This window comes from Manis pentadactyla, chromosome 3, assembly GCF_030020395.1.
Source record: "Manis pentadactyla isolate mManPen7 chromosome 3, mManPen7.hap1, whole genome shotgun sequence".
NCBI classification, from domain to species: Eukaryota; Metazoa; Chordata; class Mammalia; order Pholidota; family Manidae; genus Manis; species Manis pentadactyla.
The window spans coordinates 86,408,728-86,430,197 of record NC_080021.1 but is presented as its reverse complement, the minus strand read 5'-3'; the positions used below and the strand labels follow the sequence as shown (position 1 = coordinate 86,430,197).

The window sequence follows — 21,470 nt, the reverse complement described above, 5'->3', positions numbered from 1 at the left end:
TATACTGTTTTCATACAATAAAGTGTGCTAGAGAAAAGAAATGTTTTCAAATTGTCACAAATCTCCAAAAAATTTTCCGATATATTTATTGAAAAAAATTCACCTCTAAGTAGACCCAAATAGTTCAGTTCAAACCCATGCTGCTCAAAGGTCAACTGCTCTTCCAAGGTATTTGGCATGAACAGGTCCTGAGAACACCTGTTGTGGCCATCTTATAAGCACTCCAAATTCTCAGACCCAAAATCTGTAGAGAAGGAAAAATAACTTTCCCTCTACCCTACATGTTTCTTGGCTAAGACTCCCCATAACAAAAGACAAGACTAACAGGATACAAAAAATAATTTTTTAATTATATACACATTCACTGGTGCCCCACAAAAATATGAAGCTCAAAATGCATCCAGACAACGGAGGCTTATATCCCATCCTGGGTTAAGGGATAAAGCTCTGGAGCTTCAAAATGGGGAAGGAATTCATGGGTTAGAAAGGGAAATGTTTGGTAAACAAAGGGTACCCTGACATGCTGATAAGTCTCTCAGGTGTAAAAGTTATGTCTGATAGTAGACCTCTCTCTGCTAGAGGCTGATTTTCTGATGTAAATTTTCCTTACAAAAAGGTAACTTCTGTTTTCAGTGCTTTGCTTTATTCTCAAAATAATCAGCTCAAAGCAATCATTACGCTGTAGGATGGGGTGGCCCATCCTCTGACCTAAAGGTGTAGCCAGACCTCTGGCAGGTGGAATGATGCTTAGTCCCGCTCCTCTGGCTGTTTTGTCCAGCAGCACTGAGCACTTTCTAACATTATATGCTACAGATTGATCTTGTTTATTATCTACCTCCTCTACTAGAATGGACGCTCATTTATAGTAAGAAACTATTTTTGTTGGTTTGCTACTGTATCAGTAGTGCCTAAAATAATCCCTAATACATAGTACATGCTCAATAAATATTTGTTAAATGGATATGCTGCTGTTGAATGATTAGTAGTAGATTATTTTTTCTTGCCCAATGGATGTTAACCATCCATTTCCCTCGTTCCTGCTTTGTCACTCATCTCTCCACATGTCCTTCTTAAATCTATTCATGATTGCTATTACTTAAACTATTATTTATAAAAAGTACACAGAAATGGTAGGTTTCATAAAATGATTATGTATAATATATTCATTGCTGTTCTTGACAAAATAGTAAAATAAGCAAAAATTTTATCTTACCTACATTTAAAATGTTTCTGTTTTCTCCAGACCACTGATAACTGTCACTACTCCTTATAAACTGTATCCAGTACTTTCCTTTCAGGACTAAATGCTAGAGTGACAGATTTTATTTATGAAGGAAAATACATAGGACTTAAACTATGTATCTCCAACAACAGAAAAAATTAAATAAAGCTTGGTTTGACTGTACAATTGAAAATAAACTCATGTGCTTGAGTGGTCTTAGACCAGCACACAAGAACCTAGTCTGTGTATTTCTTCCCAGAGAATTCAGGGAAATCATGTTGGTAGTTTGAAATTTGCCAGAGTGGGAGTTTCTACATAACAAAAATCTTCATGTGCTGAAATTAGGGCTTTTTCCCTCCCCAAAAATACAACTTTACTTGTTGAACATTTATCGCAACATTTACCTGCACACCAGTAAAGTAATTCAGTGAAAGAAAGAACAATCGCAATAGACCTACATCTATTAAGAGATTGAATCAATAATTAATAACCTTTCAAAGCAGAATGTACCAGTCCCAGATGGGTTCCCTGGTGAATACTACCAAACATTAAAGGAAGAAATTATTCTAATTCTCTACAATATTTTCCAGAGAATAGAAACAAAGGAAGTGCTGCCTAACTCCCTCTATGAGAACAGAATTATCTTAATACCAAAAATCAGACAAACATTACAAGAAAAGAAAACTACAGACTAATGTCACTCATGAACATAGATGTCAAATCGTAACGATGTATTAGCAAATACAATCTAACAAAACAGAAAAATAATTAAACACCACAGCCAAGTGAAATTCATCCCAGGTATACAAAACTGTCAAAATATTTTAAAATCAATTGTAATCCATTACAAAAATAGGCTAAAAAAGAAAAAAAGACCTGATCATAACAATAGCTACAGATTATTTGACTAAATGATCAAATTAAAAGCACATGATAAAAAATTTCAGTAAATTATGTAGAGAAAAAAAATCCTCAATTTGATAAAGAACATCTACAAAGAAAATTACAGCTAGCATCATACTGATGAGAAACTTAAAGATTTCCCACTTAAATCAAGGTACAAGGCAAGGATGTCTCCACTTGCCACTCCTTCCAACATTATACTGAAAGTTCTAGCTAAAGCAGTATGTCAAGAAATAGAAATGGAAATAAATGTATGCAAATTGGAAAGGAAGAAATAAAAATTTCCTTTTTCATAGATAACATCATCTATGTGGAAAATCCAAAGGAATAGATAAAAAACTAGAATTAATAAATGATTATACCAAGGTTGCAGGATACAAGGTTGTCACACAAAAGTCTGTTGATTCCCTATATATCAGCCAGGAACAAATAAAATCTGAATTAACAACACAATACCATTTACATAAGCACCCCCAAAATGGAAATGTAGGTATAAATCTACCAAAATATATCAAGTTCTATGTAAGATAAAAACTACCAAGCTGATGAATGAGATCAAAGAATAAATGGAGAGATATTCCATGTTTATTGGTAGAAAGACCCATACTTGATCTATGGCTTCTATTTCAGTCAAAATATCAGCAAATTATAGATATGGACAAACTGTTGTAAAATTGATATGAAAGGAAAGATAAAAAGCCCAAAAAAGCCAAAACAATATTGAAGGGGGGAAAAAGAGGTCTGACCCTATGTGACTTCAAGACTTACTATGAAGTTGCAGTATTCAAGACAGTGTTATATTGGTGAAGAAACAGATCATTGGAACAGAATAGAGAGCTAAGAAATAGACTCCCATAAACAGTCAACTGAGTCAACTGATCCTTGATAAAGGGGAAAAAGCAATAAAATGGAGCAAAGACAGTTTTTCAATAAATGGTGCTGGAATGACTGGACATCAACATGCAATAAAATGAATCTAGACACAAAAATCAATCTTCATATACTGTATGAAAATTAACTCAAAATGGGTCATAGGCCTAAGTGTAAAACCCAAAACTGTAGAAATCCTAGATGATAACAAAAAACCTAAATAACCTACATGACCTTGAGTATGACAAATGATTATTTTTAGATACATCAAATGTACAATACCTGAAAAAAATTTGATAACTAGACTTCATTAAAATTAAAAACTTCTGCTCTGTAACAGATGAAGTAAAGAGAATGAAAAGACAAGCCACAATCTGAAATAAAAATATTTGCAAAAGATATATCTGATAAAGGACTGTTAGTCAAAATATACAAAGAAACCTCAAAACTCAACAATAAGAAATCAAACAATCTAATTAAAAAATGGGCCAATTATTTGTACAGACACCTCACCAAAAATATGCACATATGGCAATTAAGTTCATGAAAAAATGCTCCAGTTCATATGTCATCAGGGAAATGAAAATTAAAGTGACAAGATACTACTGTACACCTATCAGAACAGGCAAAATACAGAACACTGAGACCACCAAATTAGGGTTTGGTTAGCTTTTCTTTTTTCGTAAGATGGCAGTTGGAAGTCCTGCCCTGCATCTTATGTCATTTGATTGATAGGTTGACTGACAGCTCTACATTATATAACCTGTTCTCAGTGCTCAGGTTCCTTACCCATAAGTTCCTAAGCAAAGCTCACAGGAAGGCCAAAACCACTATGATAATTATATAGGTGTTACTTTAATGAGGTGGAGTTACTTTTGGACAAGATCTTTGGCCCTTGCACATGTCCTGTAATCAGGGAAGCCCCTGTGGTATGGGCCTCTTGACAATCTAGGTGTCCTTGACTCTCTGGAACTGGAAACTTGGGAGGGTTTAGGGGTTGGCCAGGGAGGAGTCTGCCTTGGTGATGAGCTGGCCCCTTTTTCCTGCTTATGTCTAACTAACTGCCTCCTCTAACACTTTCATTTAAATAATATAAGTCAATTTTCTCAATTTTCTCATTCAGTTACCTTTTGCTCAAACCATGGGTTGGAACTTGGTAGCAGAGGATATTTGTGAGCAGTCAGGCATTCAATGGGGGAGGTCTATGGAAATAAAAGCAAAACAAAGGTTTATGTCTGGAAACCCAGTTTCTGGGCCCAGAAAGTAGCCAGTCAAAAAGAATTGTGGAAGTTGGATTTGAAGTAACTTTAGATGTTGGAGTAAGGCCAGCAATGACAAAACAAGAGATTCTCTGGTTTGTAGTTTATGTGCTTCTGGTGAAGACATGTGTATCAGGGTGACAGTCATGGTATTACTAGGATGACAACATGGACATGTCCAGCTTCAGCTCAGAGGAGTTTCTGGATAGTCCCAATAAAAATCTGGGAAATCAGGTTTCAGCAGGCAGCGGCATCAGGAAAGGAGGGTGAAATAACCATTGGATATGTTCCTTTGGAGAGCTGTAGTCTCATATTAGAGGAAACTAGAAGAATTGACAGCCTAAAAAGATTCACTATAGTTTTCCATTCAACTATAAAGTTTTTCTCTACAGTCATCTTTGATTCTCTATACGAAATAGAACTAGTCTCATTAGATTTGCTCTGATCATTTATGTAAGCAAGAATGGCAGTTGACCACATAGGCCTTTTCTGTCTGCCTTTCTAGAACTTTTCAAAATAAATTATAAAATAAATGTCCTATTAGACTTTCAAATCTCTTGACTACGAAGCCAAGTCAAGAAATTACGACCAGATTCCACCTTTAGCACACATTGATTCAAGTGAATCCTCTCTCCTCTAGGCCCCCAAAATATCCCAATGGCCTTGAGCCTGCCAGAAAATGACCTTTCTCACTCACCTGCAAGGCTGGGAGTAAACCAGGTACCAATCCAGTTTTTCCAGGGGGGCGTTCTAAGCATTAACTCTGTAAATCAACTTTAGTCCCTTAAAACTGATTTATGCCCATTATTCCTAAGTATGACATTCTAATCAAGGCCTGGTTTATATAAGCAATGTTTCCAATTACATTCTGTTACACAGAGAACTGATTCTTGTTTAACTTATGCAAATAATTATATTGCCATGAATTAATAGTGTTCTATAGGAGGTTCCAAATTCAGGAGCATTAGGCAGAGAGAAAATATAAATATTTCCTTTCTGTATACAATGGTATGATCTATAAAATTGTTGTAAGTTATTGATAGCTTCAGATAAAAGAGAAAGGAAGTTCCTTACATTCAGAGAACAGAGCATTAAAGAACCATCAATGTTCCAAACAAAATTCATAATCATCCTTTCTCATTTCTCTCAATCCTATGTAATTAGATCTTATTCTGTTTGGTCTTAGATTAGCAGTTCCATGAACCCATCAGCCTCTCCACTAGAATTCTGGAAACTCTAACTCAGTCCAGTGGTATGACTCACAGATATTTAAGCAATGCAATAACAAAGCGTTTTGGCCTGTTGCTGATGGCAGCAGCTTCTAGGAAAACATTAGGGTGACATAGTAACTGTCCATGACTGAAAAGGATTAAAATGATCATGTTTAAAGAGTTGGTGAGAGTGCATTTGACAAGAAAATGTGGTTATTTTTGTGGGATACATGCTATATAATAACTATGAATTTGATACAATTTCTGGAATACCTGTATTTATAACATTTACCCATTTAGATATAACCCAGGAAATGTTAGAGCAAGGCTTCTATTTGTCAATATCTCTCATGCAATTCAACATATCAAAAAAACCAAATAATTTTTAACATTTCTCTTTCTATAAGGTGAAAAACTAAATTCTTTGAGATTTTCCAGGGGTCCACTGGACAATCTCAGGGATAGTTTATGAACAAAGAAGATTTCATATAGTATTTGATTTGGGGAAGGGAAAACATGTCAAACATGTAAAAAACTTTACCTCTTTTAAAAGTAAGAGGTCTTACTTCTCTTAAATAATCAGGGAGATGAGAAAGGTTTACATAAAACATAGGAAGTTATTCTGATAAGAAAAAGTCCTGGTGTTCTAGGAAGGTTATTCAAAAGGTAAAAATCTTTTACAGTATCCTATGAAGATTTGACCAATAATTCAAGAAAATTTTGTCATTTCAACAGATTAAAAAAACAAATTTCTAGTTTTCACCATGTACTTTTGATATCAAACATCATTTTAAAAAATCAAATTTATAAATAAACCCATTCATCTCTCAGGCAGCTTTACCACACATAAAATTCCTTTTCTGCAAATCTTCTACAACTTTCTATGTCTATTTAGTTTTTTTCCCCCTGCATTTTTCTGAGTATATATAGTTTGGATATACTCTCATATATGGCTCCACTTTTTATTATTTATCCAAATTCTGTTTTTGGCAAGTGGGACAAGTTGAGACCACCTCTTTAATGTGGGGGCTAAAGTTTTTATCAACATTTGTGGTGGATGCTTAAGACTTCCTTTGCCTGACTATGTAGTCATATGGAGGTTGTGGACTACCTTTTTAGGGAAACAGAGGGGGCATTGGGAAGCTGTATGGGTGTCTCCAAGCCTCATTTAATTGGACAAAATATCTGGTAGATTTTCAATTAGCCTTTTTTCCTCTTTTCAGCCTCAAGTGGTTGCTTTTAGGGGCCCTTGAGTCCCTTGAGATATCCTGATGGGGGGAACAGTGGCCTAAAATTCAAGAAACTGTAGTGAATGTAGGGGCTGGCAGTGTAGGCAGAGGGTTGGAGGGGCCGTTGGAAGGATTAAGGATGCTGAAGGGAAGGTTGAAAAGGAGGAATGAGGGTTGGTGGAGTTGAGAAAAGAGAAATCTTTAAAGAGCCATTTTCAGGGAATCTTAAGGCCACTGATATTCCATTATATACTTAGTGAAATTATTCCAACAGAAAGGAAGCAAACAACTGGTGGAGAATATAGTCAATAGAGGTTTAAGAAGGGGTTCCATCTACCAAGAAGCTCCCATTCTTAACTAATGGTACCTTTATACTGCTAACAGTGGACCTGTTCCTTACAGAGAGTAGCCTCTTAAAGACAGACATGGTAGGCCTCTAACCCAGCCTTTTCTCATCTGGGACTCTGGTGGAGCTTGTAGGATACACTAAGAATCTCAAAAATGAAAGTATCTCATGAATACCCTACTGTGTTTCCATGGACTGCCACCCAGAGCGCTGGCTCAGGGGCCTGCCTCACCAGTGAACCCCCAGTAGTGGACAGGAGCAGGGATACAGCCTTTTCAAATGTGAACCTCAGGTCCCAGGTGAGAGATCCATGGCCCAGTGACGAAGCTGGTCCTTTCCGAGTCTCAGGCACCACAAAAGTCAAGGAAAATATAAGCAGGACAGTAGTTAGAATGATGAAAACAGATTACTCAGGAACTATCACAATAGGGAAAAAGAGACCTCAGTATAGAACTGGAGCCCAATTCTGAATATAATGTGGACAAGTGGGGATTCATAGTCAAGGGGCACTGTGGAGCCCAGAGGATGGAAATTTTGAGGGGAATCATTGAGGGAAAGGGGAATTTCTGGATAAATTATTTGTCAGGATTCTTGCTGAAGGCAGGCTAGAGTGATCGGATCTACCTGGGGATGTGGAGAATGAGGGATTTTATCAGCTATCCATTGATGGAACCTCCAGTCTGAGGATTCTCTCCAAACTGGCTCAGCAGGATTCTTTCTAAACTGAGCTCTATGGGATAGACAACAGGCATGGGCCAAGTTGAGCAGGGGGCTCAGAGACTTGACTAATGTGTGGTTGAGGAGAATTTGTCATTTCCCACATTCCTTGCTCTTATACCCTTGGGACCCTCCTTTCAAAGCTAGGCTGAGTACTTGGACTCCTCCTGCCAGGCTGCCCCAGGGCTCTGCCTGGCACCCACCATGTGTTCTTTTACAGCGCATAGGCTTGGTAGGAGGCTATTTGTGACTTGTCAGCCTCCTTATGATCATTTGTGAGGCTATATCCCCAGTGAAATACCCAAAATAGACATATTCAATAAATGATAAAATAATAGAGTGAATGATATCATGATAGCAAAACCAAAATTCTCACAATAGCTATAAGGTATTTTAAGCAATTCACTGTGAGTAAAATCTAAAAAACAACACAAAACATTTATTAACTGAGAAGTATCAAGAAGCAGCTTTATAGGAATTACCCAAATATGAAGAAATTTTTGAGCACCATCTTTGAAAATCCTTGTGTTTTTATTTCTGTTCTTTTGAAAATCAAGATGAGGGAAAATAGTTTTTTTACCATTGTTCTGATCATTTGAAAATGAAAAAGAGTTACTACAAACTGAAAGCATTTTGCTACCTTCTCATAAGCAGACACAACTATAAATCTAATCGGTATTTTTTCCTGTTGGGAGTAAAGCCATTAAATAGATAACACAAATAGTCATGCACCTGCTAGTTACTGGTCAGGCCAAATGACAAGTCTCATCAGCCAAATTCCACAAAGGCAGACTGGGCAGGGCCTCCGTGTTAGAGATTTAGGGAAGAACCAAAAAATGGAAATGACTTCAACTCTGTTCTATAAAATTTATTTGAGTACCTATGCAGGTTATCTGTTGCTACATATCAAACTATGGCTTAAATCTACTGTTTTATAGCAACCACCATTTTATTATGTATCTATGACTGTGTGGTTCAAGAATTCAGGCAGAACTGGGCTGGGTAAGGCTTCTGTCCCACCTGTTACCAATTATGGTCACAATGTGATCAGTTGGGGGTTGGGGGCTGGGCCAGGCTACTGAGTCAAAATGACTTTACTCATGTGCTGGGTGCCATGGTAAGGATAGCTGGAAGCTAAACCCCTTTCTCACTCACTCTTTTCATGGTAACTAGACTTTCCATGTAGTTCTTTAGCTGGATAACTGTTCTTACATGAAAACATAGGACTCCAAGGGACAGTGTTTTAAGAGGTAAGAAGTGAAAATTATCAGTGTTTTACACCAGATTGGGCACAACTCACTCACTCTCTATTCTATTGGCCAAAGTGATTACAGAGTTTTCCCAGATTCAAATGGAGGAAATAATATGGAAGAATCTACAGATATTTTTAACCTACTGCATATGCATATGCTTCTTTTAAGAGATAATGAACTTTGAATTTAGTTAGAAGAACATGCTTATACCAATAAAACTAATAGGAATTACTCAGAACTAAATGTCAGTGTTAAAATTTATACAAATGCTAACAACTAATCTACTTGTTTTATTCCATTAAAGAACATTATTTCCTTGTTAATATTTATATGGTTCCTAGGAACTTACACTATGAAAATCTATAGCAAGATAAGTCCCTTAGTATTATTTGCATAAATTCATTCTTCAATGCATTTCTAAAAGTCAACTATCAGAAAATTAAACAACAGATTACAATAAAGATTAAGAGTTTGAGCTGTAAATTAAAACAGACATGGATCTATTTCCTTTGGCCAAGTAATTGCTCCTTTATGATCTCACATTATGATAACCAAAGAAAATAATAGTAATTATCAGAGAGACTGTTTAATTATTAAATGAGAGTGTGTAGGAATTACTTAGCATAGTCCTAGGACATACAGGCATTCAATAAATAACATGATTTTTATGTTAAAAGGGGAAGTTCCATTTTAGTAATTTATAAAGAGAAGTTAAAGAAAGGTACAAAATTGTAAATTAAGGTTCATGCAGTTAATAATTTCTTCAGGCTTAGTTTTTTTTGATAAGAAAAAATAATGGCAATCCAGGCATCTTCTGTTTCTAGGTGGTAATTGCCTGTATTAGTTTCAGAGTGTCGCTGTAAAGAAAAATACAACAAATAGGTGGCTTGAAACAACAGGGATTTATTCTCTCACAGTTCTAGAGTCCATAAGTCCAAAATCAAAATGTCAGCAGGGTCATGGTCCTTCTGAGACTCTGGGCAGAACCCCTCCTCACCTCTTCCTAGCTCCAGGTGACCTCCAGTCCTTTGTGTTGTCTGGTTTGCAGCTGCACCACCCCAATCCCTCCCTCTGTCATTACCTGGTGTCCCCCTGTGCATCTCTATCTTCACATGACATTTTTCTCATCTTACAAAGATATCAGTCATATTGAAATAGGGCACACCTAATGACATACTCTTAACTTGATTACATCTAAGAGACCCTATTTCCAAATAAGATAGCATTTATATGTAGTGAAGGTTAGGACTTCAATACAACATTTGGGTGAACAGAACTGTAACAGTCCACTCCCTGTCTGCCCAAAATTCCTGTCTTTCCAATGTGTAAAATACATTCACCAATCCCAACATGCCCAAAAGTCTTAGTCAAATCCACCATCAACTCTGAGTCCAAAAATCTCTTCAAAATAATCAAATAGCAGGACAAATTCCATTAGGTTTCAAAGCCTGAGGATGATCATTTGTGTTTCAAAGCTCTGTTCTCTGGGCCCCCGGGGTGTGGCGCCGCCCTCTTGAACTCACTGAAACGCTGACGTTGGCACAGGTCTCTGCATCTGAGATTTGGCCTCAAGAGTTATTTTTCCCTCATTTTGTTCCATCTCTGTCCCTTTTGGTATAGACTGGAAATGTTGCTGATGGTATAAATTCTCATAAACCTTGTCTACCTCTTATCCAGTGGGGGGCACAAACCATCACACAAGAGTCTTCCACAGATAGTTAATCTCTATCCCTGGTTTCTTGTCAGATGGTTGATTGGATCCAAGAATAACACACCTAATCTCTTTAGAAAGTGATCATCCTCCCAGAGCCTTGGACCAGTCTCGAGGACACTCTGAGACTATTGCTATGCTGAGAATTTGCCAAATCATCAGTGGTGGTTACTTTTTCTTAGTAGTCCCTTCCTCACTTTCTTTCTTCTCACTCACATTTTCCTATAAGCAGCAGAGAGAATGAAGACTTTACCTTCCATTTTGCTTGGAAATATCCTCAGCTAAATGTCCAAGTTCATCACTTACAAATTCTACTTTCTGCAAATCAGTGAAACATATTTGAGCCAAGAGTCCTGACACCTTATAATGAGGATTATCTTTCTCTGAGATCTCACTAGAACTACCTGTAATGTTCACATTTCTATCGACTATCTTCCCAAGATGATATCGATATTCTCTAAGATAATAGGAAGCTTTTTCTTTAGCATTCCTCTTTCCTTTTGGAGGTCTTACCAGAATCACATCCAAATTTTTAAAGTCTTTTTAAGGCAACTTAGGTTTTTTTCTCTTAAATACCTAAAAACTCTTCTAGTCTATACCCATTGCACAATTCTAAGGTCACTTCCACATTTTTAGTTACTTGTTACAGCAGCACCCCACTTGCTGACACTAAAATATGTATTAGTTTTCAGGATTGTGTAACAAATTTTCACAAATTGGAAAGCTTTAAATAACAGAAATTTAATCTCTCTAGATTTCTAGATCTAGAAGCCTGAAATCAAGGTGTTGGCCTGTTTATGCTTCTTCTAAATCTTCTAGGCAAGGATCCTTTCTAACCTCCTTTGGATTCTGCTAGCCTGACATTTCTTGGCTTGGAGTTGCAGCACTGGTCTCTGCCTCTGTCATTACCTGGTATTCCCCTGTGTGTCTTCATATGGGTTTTTTTTCATCTTATAAAGATATCTATCTATCATACTGAATTAGAGCAGATGCTGAAGACCTTATATGAACTTATTACTACTGTAAGGCCCGATTTCCAAATAAGGCCATGTTTGCGTGAACTGGGGATTAGGCCATAAAAATATCTTTTTCCTGGACACAATTAGTATATCACTGTCTAATCACGTCACATGTAAAGGGGCTAAGATAAAGAACCCCACAATTGTAAATTGTGTTTTGGGATTGATCAGGTGCCTAGAGTGGAATTTCAGGGAACAGATCTGTCTTGTCCGTCCTGCTGAAGGACCACCTCAGTATGCCCTTCTGAGTACCATGAAGATCCACAGCTGGCAGCTTGTCTACCTTGTAAGTACAGACCCCATGAAGTGTGAGGAATTTTCCTGGTGTCAAGAGACTGACACCATGCGGATGGGTTGGCAGCCCAAATGCCAGTTGAGTTGAGGTCAAGCTCTCTTTCTTAGCGATATCACTTGGGAATGGCTGATCCTTAAGTAATATAGTATTTAAAAAAGAAATTTATTCCTATGAAAATTGGTTTATGTATACTAACTGACACATTGATATGTTATTAACATTAAATGTTGGACAGTGTAATTCTATGAAAATGCATGACTTCCAATATAGCAAGAATGGAAGGAACAAAATTAAATTTATTTCCTACAACATTTTTTTGAATAGACTACCAAACGGCTTCACAGAGCTATATTAATTACTATTAAAACATAATAAATAACTTCTAAAACTAAGTACAAATCAAGACATAGAAGTTGACATATATTTAGGTCTACATATTCTATTACATACAAAACTCTTAAGATGCTCAAATAATTTGAGACTTTCAAGTCTTTCTCTGAGTTTTTAATTTTATATTTATAGGTACCTTGTTCTCCTATATAAGTATTATGAACTCAGCTATCATATACTATTGCTGGCTATAATATTTTGAGCTCCTTGGGAAAAGCAACTTTTGGAGAGTCACTAAATATTACACATTATTTATAATGTATGCTGTATTTAAATTTTAAAGTAGTGGTGACTCAGGGTGTCTCCAGGACTGTAATTTTTCTTGTGCTTTCTTTCAAATACATAGGAATATGAACTTAAAATTATGAGTAGCTAAAGCCAGTTTTAAAGGAGAAAATATGGAGCAGGAAATTCCATTGTTAATGCCAAAAGATTTGAACTTCAGCACATTTGACACTATTTCTGTAATTTTATCAAAATGAGGTGACCAACTTCCTGCCTCTGGCTTAAGCTTCTGTACTTTCTCCCTGACATGCTATTGGCCTTTGCTGATGGACAGGTTGCAAATGCACAGTACAACATCCAAACACCTATTTTGGCCACAAAGAAGGAAGGCACAGAAGGAATTACTCTATCCAATTTGGCATTTCTGTGTACAATCATTCTTGCATCTTCTATTTGTTCCTCCCAGATTTGACTGGCATTCAGCCATCAGGGCAGGATCTCAGAAGAAAAGTTTCTGGCACCCACGTTATTAGATCATTTGGTCACTTCACAATTTCCCACTATTATTATACAGCAATGTTCTTCTTTCTAAAACTAAAAGACCAAATCTCCTATCTTGTTCAGAGTAATAATCAATATTCTTTTTACCTCTATTTTTTCTTTGAGAACAACAATCAAGTCAAATCAATTTAATTTTCAATAATAATTTCAAATCAGTTTAACACTTGATTACTCAAAATGTAGTTTTTGGGTTTCTTTCATAGAACATTCTGAGATATATATCCTTAACACTCATTTTCTTTCTTACTTAAACATTTTTAACATCTCTAAAGTATAATTTATGTGTCATAAAATTTACCCATTGCAATGGACAATATACACATTTTTGACAAATTTGTAGTGGTGTGCAACAATCATTTCAGTATATTTTTAGATCAGTTCCATCATCTTGAAAAAAGTGTGCTCATGCCCATTTGGAGTCATTCCCTACCCCCAACACTAGTAACACCAGTGCTTTTGGTACACACCTAATAATTCATTCCTGATTCAAAGATTTTCTTCTGTGTGAGCATGTGTGTATGTACATGTGTTTTTTAATAAAAGTCTCACAGGTTTAGCTTTTGCTTTTAGGTCTTTGATTCATTTTGAGTTAGTATTTTTATGGTGTGAAGTAAGGGCCTATACATGTATATGTACTCATATTTACTCATGTATGTATGTGTATGAAGGTATATGTATACAAACATCCAAACGTCCATATGTATGTGTATATGTTAATAAATATCAGTTGTTCAAGAAACTTTCCTTTCTCATTGAATTGTCATTGTCCATTTATTAAAAATCATTTGAAAGTAAATGTAAGGATTTACTGCTAAACTATCAACTACATTTCACTTATTTATATGGAATCTTTAGACAATACCACATTGACTTGATTTCTGACTAGTTTCAGAATTGTATATGGTTTCCAAGTTTGTGTTTCTTTTACAAAATTATTTTGTCTATTTGTTCCTTTATATTTCCTTATAAGTTTTATGTTCAGTTTGTCAATTTCTATAATAAATGCCTATAAAGCTCTTGATGGAGATTGCCTTGAATTGATAAACAACATTTGCAGAGATTTGCTCTCTTAACATAAAGTCTTCCATTCCATGACCATGGAATATCTCTGTATTTATTTTAACCTGCTATAATATTTCCTAGCATTGTTTAATAAGTTTCAGTGTATAATATTTTTCTTAATCTGATTTCTAGATATTTTATAATTTTGCTTGTTATTGTAAATGTGATTTTTTAAGACTTCATTTTCTTAAATTTCTAATACTATTCTATGTAAACATAATTTATTTTTATGTTGATCTTTTTACCTATGACCATGCTAAACTTGTTTATTAGTTCTAGTAATTCTACTGTGGATTCCATAAGATATTTTTAATATAAAAAATCATAATATTTGCAAGTAAAGATATTTTTTTCCTTTCCAATCTGCATACTTTTATATATTTATTTTTTGCCTTGTTGCGTTGGTTAGAACTTCAAGTAAAATGTTGGCTATAAGTGCTAATTTATATTCTTACCTTGGCTCAATTTAAGGAGAAAGCATTCATTTTTTTCACCACTTCATATTACATTAGTGACAGGTTTTCTGCAGACATGCCTCATCAGCTGAAAAACTCTTCTACTCCTGGTTTGTTAAGATGTTCTTATCATGAATAGGTGTTGGATTTGTAAAATTCTTTTGTATTGTTGATACAATTATGTGGTTTTTGTCATTTATTTTATAACTATGACTTACATGAATATATCAATTGATTCTTAGATGTTAGATCAATCTTGCACTCCTGGAATGAATTACACTTGATCATGTATATAATATTTTCTATAAGTTGGTAAATTTGGTTTGTAAATATTTTGCATAAGATTTTTGTGTCTATATTTAGGAAAAATGCTGTTCTATAGTGTTCTTTCTTGTGATATCTTTGTCTGATTTGGCATCAGTGTCCTGGAACCTGGAAGAAATTGAGAAGTGCTCTTTACTATATTTTTAAAGTTTCTGTTGAAGTATTTGTATGATTAATTGTTTAAGTATTTGATAGAATGTACAGTAGACCACCTGGGCTAGGCTTTTCTGTGGGGATATTTTATTTGTAAATTTATTTTTTTACTTCTTTTAAGTCTAATTAAGTTATATAATTTCTAGTGAGGTAGTTTGTGTAATGTGCTGTCTACGCAGATATTTTCTATTTCATCTAGGTTGTCTACTTTGTTGACGTGTACTTGTGTTAATTCCTAAGAAGCTCTTTACATTCTATGTAAAATCATCAGTTCCCTTTCCTGTTTTCATGGACAACCAACATTTGTCTTTAAAAAAATTCTTTTTAATGAAACAATGAAACTAGTTGGTTTCACTGACTTTCTCTATTGTTTTCCTGTTTCAAAAAAATTTTTCACTCTATGGAATATTTATTTCCTTTCCTCTGCTTGATTGGAATTTAGTTGAACACTTTCTAGTTTCTTAAAATGAATGCTTAGGTTAATAAACTGTTATCTTTTTTCTTTTTGGATATAACATTAAATATGCAAATTTTCCTCTAAATGCTGTTTTAAATGCATTATGTAAATTTGCTATGTTGTATTTTAATTTTCATTAAAGAAAAAGTATTTCTGAAAAATAAAGATAATACGAAAAAAGAAAATTACAGAACATGTCCCTGATGAACATTGATCCAACAATCCTCCACAAAACATCAGCAAACTGAACACAACATTAAAAGGATTGTACATCATGAGCAAATGAGATTTATTCCAGGGGTACAATGTTGTTTCAATATCCACAAATCAATTAATGTGATACACCACATTCACAAGAAAAAGGATAAAAATTATATAACCATTTCAATGGAAGCAGAAAAATCATGTGATAAAATTCAATATACATTCATGATAACAGCTCTCAACAAAGGATATAAAGAGGGCACAGACTTCTACATAATCAAAACCATATATGACAAACTAACAGCTACTGTATTCAACAGTGTTAGCTGAAAGCTTCTTCTCTAATAGGAACAAAACAAGGATGCCTGTTCTTGCCACTTTTATCCAACATAATATTAAAAGTCCTAGTCATAGCAGTCAGGCAAAATAAAAAGAAATAAAAGGAATCCAAATAAGAATAAAAAGTAAAACTGTCAATATTTGCAAATGACATGATAGTATATACAGAAAACCCTAAAGACTCCACAAAAATCTATTAGAACTAATAAATTAATTCAGCAAAGTTGCAGGATACTAAATAAATATACATAAATCTGTTGCATTTCTACACACTAATAATGAGCCATCAGAAAATAATTTAAGAAAATAATCCAATTTACAATTACATCAAATACTTGGGAATAAATTTAACTAAGGAGGGAAATACCTGCATATTTAAAGCTATAAGACATTAATGAAATAAGTTGAAGATGACATAAATAAAAAGAACAATTTACAGTGCTCATGGGTTGGAAGAATTAATATTGTTAAAATATCCATATTACCCAAAGCATTCTACAGATTCAATTCAATCCCTATCAAAATACCAGTGGCATTTTTCTTTAACTGGACCAAACAATCCTAAAAATTGTATGGAACTACAAAAGATTTCACATAGCTAAAATGATCTTGAGAAAGAAGAACAAAGGTGGAGGTATTGTATTCCCTGATTTCAAACTATATTACAAAGTTATAGCAATCAAATCAGTATGTCACTGGTACAAAAGCAAACACATAGATCAATGGAACAGAATAAATTCTAAAAATAAACTCATACTTACATAATCAATTAATCTTTTGACAGAGGAGGTGAGAAAACAATGGGGAAAAGAATCTCTTCAATAAATGCTCTTGGAACCATTAGACAACAACATGCAAAGTAGTGAAATTGGACCATTATCTTATACCATACACAAAAACTCAAAACGTATTAAAGTATTAAATACAGAATCAGAAGCCATAAAACTCTTACAAGAAAGCATAGGCAGCAAGCTCTTGGACATTATCCTGAGCAATAATTTTCTTGATCTTTCTCCTCAGAAGGGCAACAAAAGCAAAAATAAATAAAAAGGATTACATCAAACTAAAAGCTTCTGCATCATAAAGGAAACCAACAACAAAATGAAATAACCTGCCTAATGGGAGACAATTTTTGCAAATTATATAACTAATAATCAGTAAAACTCCAAAATAAAAAAAGTTCTCCCACACCTGAATATAAAAATAAAAAAAAAAAATCAAATTTAAACTGGCAGAGGTCCTGAATAGATATTTCTTAAAAAAAAAAAAAACAACAGAAAACACATGAATGGCTAAAAAGACACATGAAAAGATGCTACACATCTCCAATCATCAGGGAAATGTGAATCAAAACCACAATGAGAATCAATTTACACCTGCAGGAATAGCTATTATTTTAAAAAATCAATAATAAAAATTGTTGGAAAGATTGTGGAGAAAAGGGAATCCTAGTCCATTGTTGATGGGAATGCAAAATGGAGTAACCATTTTGGAAAACGTGACGGAAATTCTACAAAAAATTAAAAATAGAAAAACCATGCAATCTAACAATTCAACTTCTAGGTATTTATTCAAAGAAAATGAAAACACTAATTCAAATAAATATATGTACCCTTATGTTCATTGTAGCACTATTATCAATAGTGAAGATATGGAAGCAACCTAAGTGTCCAATGATAGATTAATGGATAAATATATTATGAATATATAGCTATATGTTATGATAATGCAATATTATTCAGCCATAAACAATAAAGAATTCCTGATATTTTCAACAACATGGATGGACACACAGTGTGTTGTGCTAAGTGAGAAAGTCAGAAAAAAGAAATACCAATACCATATGATTTTACTTATATGTGGAATCTGAAACATAAATGAACCACTCCAACACCACTGCAACCAAGAACAAAAACAGAAAAATTACAGTAATTGCCAGTGGGATTAGGGGGAAGGACAAAATAGTGGTAGGGGAAGTGCAAGCTTCTAGTTTTAAGTAAATAAGACATGGGGATATAATACACAGTTTAAGGATTATAGTGAATAATATGTAAGAACTTTTTATGGTGACAGGTGGTACCTAGGTATATCTTGGTTAACACTTCTTAATGTATATAAATATTGAATTACTGTGTTATATACCAGAAAAATAACACAATTAGTATGTCAAATGTACTTCAATTAACAAAAATTAATTTATAATTTCTTTTGTGTTATCACAACTGTATTATTTAATTTTTAAACATTTGGTGATTTCTCAATTTTATTCCTATGATTAATCTCTAATTAATTTTATTTTCATATCAAATATTTTGCATGAATTTAATCTTTTTCACATTTAATTAGTCATTCTTTAGTGGTCTTGTGTAGGATTTATCTTGACAATATTCCATGTACACTTTTAAACAATGTGTATTTAATTGTTGGATGGTGTGTTTAAAAATGTCCACCAAGTCAGTATCATTGGGCATGTTTTCAAGTTTTCCATATACTTGATTTTCTATCTTTTATTAATTGTTGAAAGAGGGTAGTTGAAGTCTTCAAGTGTGAATTTTGAATTTTCTGATTCTCCTCAATTTTGTCATTTCTTTGCTTCATATATTTAAGGGCTATGTTGTTAAGCATATGTGATTATGTAATTTTTATGTTTTTGTATGTAATGACAAATTTTTCATTATAGATTGCCCCTCTTTTCTTTTGTAATATTTCTTGTTTAAAATCTATTTTTTATGATGTCAATAAAAGCAGTCTGGCTTCTGACGGTTGCTGTTTCCATGGCATATCACTTGTCACCCTTTTATGTTCAATCTGTTTCTGTCTTTGAATTAAAGATGTTTCTCATTGACAATATTCAATTGTACCTTAATTTTTATTCAAGACTGACATAATCCCTCTTGAATACAATGTTTAGTTAATTAATATTTTATGTTATTATTGCATTTTATTTGTCTGCCATTTGCTACTTATTTTTTAAATTATCTCTTGACTTTTCAGTTCCTTTGTGCCTTTTACTAGCTGCTTCTGTGTTAAAGGCATTTTTAGTATGCTAATTTAATTTCTCTGTTTATATTGTTACTACATGATTTTCAAACATTTTCTTAGTGTTCTTCTATGTCAGGGTTGGCAAACTTTTTCTGTAAAGGACCAGATTATAAATATTTTAGACTTTGAGAGCCATCCTTTCCCTGTTGCAACTGATCAACTCTGCCATTGTAGTGTGAATGCAGTCACAGTCAATAAGCTAATGAAGAAACATGTTGTTTTCCAATACTAATTTAGGTACAAAGCAGGTGGTAGGACAAATCTTGTTCTCTCAAGTTCTAGGAGTTACAATATGTATATTAACTTGTTTTGATCTATTTTAGAACCATAATAGCACATTAAGGTAAAATATAGAAACTTTGCTACAATATATCTCCCTGTCCTCCTCTCCTTTTGTGTTAATATTGTCATATATTTTATATCTACATGTTATAAACCCCAAAATGCAATGTGATGACTATTGCTTTATACCATCTATGTCTTTTAAATAAGTTAACAGAAAAAATAGAATATATATTTATAGTCTCTTTAAAATTCACACATAATTACCATTCTAGCACTCTTAACTTCTTGTCAGGTTGAATTACTATATGCTTCTTTCCTTTGAGACTAGATAATTTATTTTAGTATTTTTTATAAGTTAGGTGTAGTAGTAACAGATTTCCTTAGTCTTCTTTCTTTCTGAGAATGTCTATACTTTGCCTTCATTTTTGAAAATAAGTTTTGCTGGTTATCAAATTCTTGGTTGACAATACTTCTCTGTTATCAATTTGAATATGATAAAACACTACTGTTGTCTATTATTTCTGCCTAATAATGTCTGATAAATAGACATTAATCACATACATGAATGCTGCCAAGTTTTTCTTTTTCTTTGACTTTCAACAGTTTTACTGATGTGTCTAGAGGTCATCTCTTTGTCTTTATTCTATTTAGCATTTATTTAGCCTATTAAATATGTAAATTAAAGTTTTCCATAAGTTTAGGAAGTTTAAATTATTATTTCTTCATGCATTTTTCCCTGTTCTTTCACCTTTTCTCCTATAGCTCAGTTTCATGTATGTTGCTCTGCTTGACATTGGCCCATGGTTTCTGAAGTTCTCTTCCTTTTTATTTAATCTATCTCCTTTCCCTTTAGACTGGATAATTTATTTTGCTTCATCTTCAAGTTCCTGATTCTTCCCCACCTCAAATTCTCTTCTAAGCTCTTCCAGAAAATTTATTTTAGCCATTGTACTCTTTAACTCCAGAATTTCCAATTGATTTTTAATAATTTCTATGCTTATTGAGATTCCCTATTTGCTGAGGCATTATCATTCTACCTTAATTCTTCAGGCATTATTTCCTTCATTTCTTGTCATGTATTTATAAGAGCTGCCTTGAGGTCTTGGCTGAATCTCACATCTAACAACTGTCAGAAGAAATATATTGCTAGAAATATATTACAAGGAGATTGCTAGATTAACTGACAATGCTCCAAGTTAAGTGAGATCTTTCTCCAGTGTTTGATTCTGCTGGTTTTCATAGCCTGTGCCTCCCAGGTTAACCTATTATGCCAACACACGTAAAGGAGTTCTGGACAGCCTTGGGTAAAACAGCCAGTCTGTTGAGCACAGTTGTTCACTGGTGTTAAATGAAGTTCTGTAGTCTGCAGAAATACTTTTGTTTGTGAGGAATTGGTGAAATTCCAGAACTCTAAAATATCTGATTCTCACCATTTGTCCAGTTTTATATAGTTGATATTTGAAAGGAAAAGGTGCCTATTCATGTCAGAAATCAGAACATTTTTGCATAAATGGTTATTTAAAAATCTAAAGACACTTAGACATTTTTTTTTGTCTTTAAATCCATTGTTCAATAGTTGAAGTCAATTTTGTACCAACAAGACAACACCCTGTGATGGCTACATTTAATCAAACACAGCAAACATAATCAAAGACTTTCATTGAAAGGGTTTGTTTATAATAAAGGAAGAACAGGCAACTAGAAATGTGTGCTAACTTCTGTACCAAAATACAAATTCCCGTCTTAAGTTTGTGAATTTTATGTAAAGCAACATATTCCTTCAGCCAAGAATGCTATTCTTCAGAAATAATATATGATGCATATAACCTGTAAGATTAAGCAACTACCTCAAGCATTCATTTTATTGGTATGTTGAGATTTTGTCCTAACACATGTGCATAGGCTTTTTATGCACACAGGTATATATCTGTGTTATGA

At 33.9% G+C, this 21,470-nt stretch overlaps 1 protein-coding gene across 1 annotated transcript in view; it reads left to right on the top strand.

Annotated features, from left to right (window-relative positions):
* SNTG1 (syntrophin gamma 1) overlaps window positions 1–21,470 on the top strand; it is a 787,875-nt gene that overhangs the window by 132,980 nt on the left and 633,425 nt on the right. The gene's annotated exons all lie outside the window — the stretch shown is intronic.